General features: G+C 45.5%; 1 long non-coding RNA gene across 3 annotated transcripts in view; it reads left to right on the top strand.

Moving 5' to 3' along the window:
* The window catches only part of LOC108352569 (uncharacterized), a 146,723-nt gene that overhangs the window by 24,419 nt on the left and 116,458 nt on the right, over positions 1-5,846 (top strand). The window lies entirely within an intron of this gene.

Genomic DNA, 5,846 nt, shown 5'->3' on the forward strand with positions numbered 1-5,846 from the left:
TGCTTGCATTGGGTGGGGAGAAGGGGTTAAGACTAGATTAGCCTAAGGAGATTTTCACTGGGAACTAGTAATCCCAGGGAAGCTTCTTAGTGGGAGACTCTCAGGGTTCAGTCAGTTGCTATACAGATTGGCTTTGTGTGTCACAATCTAGGGAGAGTGGTAGGGAGCTGCTGGCATGTGCCCTGGCCTTTACCAACTTCAGAAGAGGTAAATAAAGAAGAATTACGAGCCATCAGCCATCAATTGCTGAGAGGCTAGATCAAAGGGACAACAGGCCAGGTTTAGCAAATGCTAATTGGGAATGAGCCCAGAGTCACTAAAATGAGTTCAAGGAGTAGCGTGCAATTAGCCACCAAGTTGTATACCTGTGAGTATTGTTCTCATAAGTTAACCTCCTGGCCTAAATAATTGGTCTGCTTAAGAAGCCAGCCAGCCCGAGTCCTTTCCTCATTGGACTCTTGTCAAACACTTAGCTCTGACCCATAATTTCTCCCTATCCTCAGTGCTCTCTGAGCTATTATTGCCAGTGCTGATGACCAGTGCACAATCTCCACCATCTGGCTCCTTGCAAAGAACCCATAAGCCTTTTAAAGCCTTAGTAACAATCATTGAGCTGCTTTGTAACAAGTCTATAGGCTTTTAATTAGAACGTTAGGGGACAGCAGCTAGAAGCTAGATGGGGGTGAGATAGGATCTTGCAAAATCAAATTTGGAAAACACATCTGATAAGGAAATGAGAGAGGGGGGAGGGGAGAGAGAGAGAGAGAGAGAAAGAGAGAGAGAGAGAGAGAGAGAGAGAGAATGAGAATGAATATGAGTATGCATATGCTGATAGAGAAAAACCAAACACGGTATCAGGAAGACCTGGATCCTGGATGATTAACTCTTCAGTTCTGCTAAGTACTCAGCAGTTGAAGTAGAACGTCTGTGACTCTGTTTGACTTGTCTTACCCATAGAGTGGGCAGAAAGACACTACTGTCTTTCTAGCCATAACTCAGGAGTTAACACCCTGCTCTGCTTCACCCCAAGATGCCGTAATTCACAGGTATTAGGTGTCATGTAGCCAACACCCCCATCAATCCATATAGCAGTTTTAACTTAATCACCTCTTTGTGCTTGTGCATGTAGTGTGTGTGTGTGTGTTTGTGTGCACATGTGTGTCTGCGTTTATGTGTGTAGGTGTGCATTCATGCCCATGTGTGAAGACCAGATAACAGAGACAGAGACACTGTGTTTCCCTGGTCACTCTCTGCCTTTTTCTCTAGAGGTAGAATCTGTTAATGACCCTGGAGCACACTGATTTTTTGCTATCCTGGTTACTTGCAGTCCCGTTTTCCCCGCTAGCCCAGCCCCTGCCCTGGGGTTACATGTGTAAGCAGCCATACCCATCTTTTTCATGTGGGCCACGGGCACCCAAACTCAGGCCCTCAGGCTTGTGTAGCTGGCACTCTCACCCACCGAGCCATCTCCTCAACCCCAGCACCTCTTGTTTTAATGTGCATTTATTTGGTTTCTGATGAGAGTAAATATATCTCTGTGAGCTTGCTGCAAATTATGTTTCTATCCCTGTTTCTGTTAAGAGTTCTCTATTTTTCCTTTCTGTTTTCAACTGTCTCTTGAACATTCTTGATATTATCCATAGGTTAGAATTAGAGATGACCGTGGAGAAATGTAATCTCCCAATTACCTCATTTGAGGAGACTGAGCCCAAACGCTGACGCTTATATACAGAAGAGAAGCTTGAGCTCAGAGCAGTTCTACCTCATCGTGTGAGGAGGTGGCCTTTTAGCAAGACAGGAAATGCAGTAAGTCACATGGGTTGAGCATAGCTGGCCTCTCCCTCTCCCCCACCCCTACCACTGTTATTCTTTCCAGGCAAAAGTGCCATTTGGCTTGACAGGTTGGTTGAGGCCTACTCTGGACCAAAGAAGCGCTTGCAGTCTCCAAGGCCCAAAGTCTCATTATCCTCCCACACAAGTCTTTCTTAAAAACCGAAGAGCATCCTACAAATTGCACTGATGTCTACCCTTTCTGAGGACTTAGAGACCTAGGCCCAAAGAACCCTGGGGCATGCAATGGGCTGTGGGCTTTACTTGGAGAAACACTGAAGGAAAACAGTTTCATAAGATGCCTGATCTGTCCCCCACCCTCTTAGTGACTTTCATTCATCTTCCAGCTGCCAAACAGAACTACAAGTGTTCCCCACACATCTACCTTCATTGTGCTTCCATGATTTAACCCTTAGCGTCCACTGAAATACCTCCTTTTGTGCAGAATCCTCTGATATTCTCAGGATCAGTGGCCTCCAGTACAAAATACTCCATTGATTTTTCTGGGACTCAAGTTCAGGGGCCAAATGCCAGTGAAGCACAGTGGGTGGTTGCAAGCCCAGGCACGCTACTGGAACCACAATGGCTACGCCCCTGCGAAAGGTGAGTAAATACTCCTCTTGGAACAAGACAGTAGCTTTCTAGACCAGGTCATCTGTTTTTATTTTTAAACGTCCATTTGTATCAAATACACGTGCACACCTTTATTTAGGAAGGAGGGTCTGTACACCAGTGGTTATGAAGACAGCCGTCTCCCATCCCTGCTGCATGCTTCTCCCTCCTGAGAGACAGACACTTGAAACCCACTGGAATGACTCTTGTTATCTCCACAAGGTTCACTTACATTGCTCCTACGGGACTCTTCAGTTGACCCCACTGAGAGGAGGCAGTTAGCTCTGCCCGGCTCCTGACTCCTCCACGCACGGCCCTTCCTCTTCTCCTCATTCTGTGAACTTTCCAGATGTTCCTTTTTTTTTTTTTTTGCCTCCGGAGTACTGTGGTCCTCACTGACTCAGTGACTTGGGCTACCAGCTACCTGTTAGCCCAAATCTTCCCTCTGATAATTCTTCTCCAACTTCATGTCTAGCCACTCACCAAATTATGTAACTATTTCTCATCCTTTAAAATGTATCCAATTCGCTCTGTCTCCATGGCTACTGCTCTCGGTCAGTTTCCCTTCTCTTTCCTGGGGAAGATGCAGTGCTGCTGGTCGCACCTTCGCCTGCCTGCCTCACACAGCTCCTTTCTACCTTACAGCCAGGGTGAGCTTGAGTGGGTTTCCCTCCTCCTCTTCCTCTTCTTTCTCCTTTTTACGGTGAGGAGGATTAAACCCAGGACAAGTACGCCAGGCAAATGCTCCAGTTCCAGAATGAGCTCTCTAAAGCAAAAATTAGGTATCATTTTGCGAATAAAATTGTGGAGTGTGTTTCAGGAGGAAATTAAAATTCCTTATCTTGGTGAGGTAAAGAGAGTTTTTTTTTTTAATTACCATAGCATTTTGTCTCCCACAAATACTTTTTTTTACAGTAGGGTTAGGGTAGCTGTGTAAAAAAGTGAGTGGACGTTACATGTGCCGTTAACTGCTTAGCCTGAGACGCACGTATTACATTTGTTTTCTTTTTCTGAGGCTCACATTCTAGGTTCTGTAGCGAGAAGATGCGGGAGAGGCTGCCCCACCCACATAACTATATACAAGTAAGTGCTGAGTCAGGCTTACTTTGTTACTGCAGACAAGACCCCCATGTGTTTCCGACTGGTCTAAGTCTCCATAAGGCCCTTGGGGGTTGTCACTTCTTTCTCTAGCATTGTCTGTCTCCTTTCCTTTAGACTGTATATTCCAACCACAGCCATGCGTTAGCCTCTCCCACTCACAGCCTTGTGTGCGCAGTTCTCATTGTTTAGAAAGCCTTCTTGTTACCTACCTCTGCCTTGCAAGCCACAGCGTAGATGGCTCTCCTTTCTGGAAAGCTTCTAACACTCTCTACTAAGTACTGTGTGTGCGCTCGTGTGGGTGAGCGCGCGTGCTCTAGGGTGTCCGCGTGTGTCCCTTCTAACTGTGCGCCTGTCACTCACTCAGCACTTTGTTGACCTTTGTCTCCTCCAAGGAGTACCAGAACCCCAGTGCACTGTGGTCTTTTCAGAGCCCATTAGATCAGATGCTACGTCTGCTCCGTGCCATCATCTTCATGGAGACTACTGTGAAAAAGGGAGCTCCATTTCTTCTGTCAAGACTTTCATAGTAGTTTACATTTCTGAGATAGTATTGATTAAAAGTTTGATGATGGGGTGAACATGGTATGAAATTCTCTAAAGATTAATAAAAATACTGAAAAATACCTTGGAGAAAACTATGTATAATCAGATAGAGTTGGTTTGACTTTCTGGCCTTGTTAGCTATGTAATATGTAGCAAGCAGTTTTAACTTGTAAGCCTCAATTTCATACTCTAATTGAGTAATAGTGACCTCATAAGATTCTAGTGATTTAATGATATATATTTGTATGTATATACACACGTGTGTATATACACACTTAAAATAATGTCTAGCTTCTAGAACTATCTAATATATGCTAGATGTAATTACTATTATTATAAAAATGTTCTAAATGCCAGTGTGGTGTTCTGCATTGTATCACAGAACAGAAAACAGCATGAGGAAACTGGGAAACTCCGGATAAGTGTGGCGTTTAATTAAGAGTTCTATTTCAGCTGGGCGGTGGTGACACATGCCTTTAATCTAAGCACTGGGGAGGCAGAGGCAGGCAGATCTCAGAGTTTGCTAGGCTGGGCTTGAGGGGAATGCAATGACTAACATTGATCGAGCCCTGCTTTGTGTGAGGCACCATCATATGGACTGCGTAAGTAGAGAACAGAGAGTGATAGTGAGGGAAGATGGTCTCTGTACTTCAGATCATCACTGTGAGTAGGAAGCCTGGATTTACATAGTAATGAAATATAAAACTGGGCACAGATGTCAGCTTCTCAGTCAAGACCCATGCTCTAAACCATTGCCTAAACAAACTGAGGGAAAGCGCTGATTAGAGCCCTAGAGGCAAGATGGCCCTAGTTGGGACTTTAGTGACGGCTGCCTTCAATCGATGGGGATTACTATCTGAACCTTCACCAGGAGTGAGTTTTGATCTGGGTAGCAAACAAAGGAAAACCTGGAATGTGTCCTCGGGCCTGCATCGAGCCACCCCTCTCTTCTCCTCTCCCCTTCCCTTTGCATGTGCAGCCCTGACAGTGGGACCACGGTTGTGCACACTTTGCTGCTCTGCTGAGCACTTCGGTCAGGACAACGGCTCAGAGCCCACAGAGCATTATACGGGTGTCGGGCAGTTAACAGTTGCTCCTCCTCTTACCACATCTGTGCAAACTCGAGTTTGCTCTGTGGCTGAGTACCTCAGAAACACAAGGGTCACACTGAAGAGGCCACCTGGCTGTTTGGGAATTAACCTGGTGGGCAAAGGACTGGTTACAACACTAGGCAGTTAAGGATTCTGTTAATAGTCTCATTGCTGTGTACCTCACCTTTCTGTTGGGTCAAGGCATTGTGACATAGTAGTTATATCTAACTATATTAGATGATGAGCCTTTGGTTACATCACTCAGTGTTTGCTAGGGAGGCGGCTTTGTGGAAAAGAGAGAATGTGGCCTCTGGTGGACAGCGGTTAAATTTGCTCAGGCCTCGGGTTCTCACTGGTAGGATATAAATACCATTATCACTTGATCACCGGGATCACTGTAAGACAGCATGTGAAGAGAACATGGCCACACTACTCTTCACTTCGATGCAGATTGTTTGCTCTTCGAGAAGGCTCTTACCCCTGAGGGTTTTATCTCTGTCCTCCAGCATTTGCTTTTGAGACATAGTAATTAAATACAAGTCCACTTGCTTTTAGGATGGGTTTCCTTGCTATTTTGATGAATCCATCAAGCTTTTTGGACTTTCTATTCCGTCCTGCTGAGCTCAGAGAAGCACACATGGGCTGGTAGAGCAGGAAGGGACCAGCCTC

Source organism: Rattus norvegicus, chromosome 13, assembly GCF_021556685.1.
Source record: "Rattus norvegicus strain SHRSP/BbbUtx chromosome 13, alternate assembly SHRSP_T2T, whole genome shotgun sequence".
NCBI classification, from domain to species: Eukaryota; Metazoa; Chordata; class Mammalia; order Rodentia; family Muridae; genus Rattus; species Rattus norvegicus.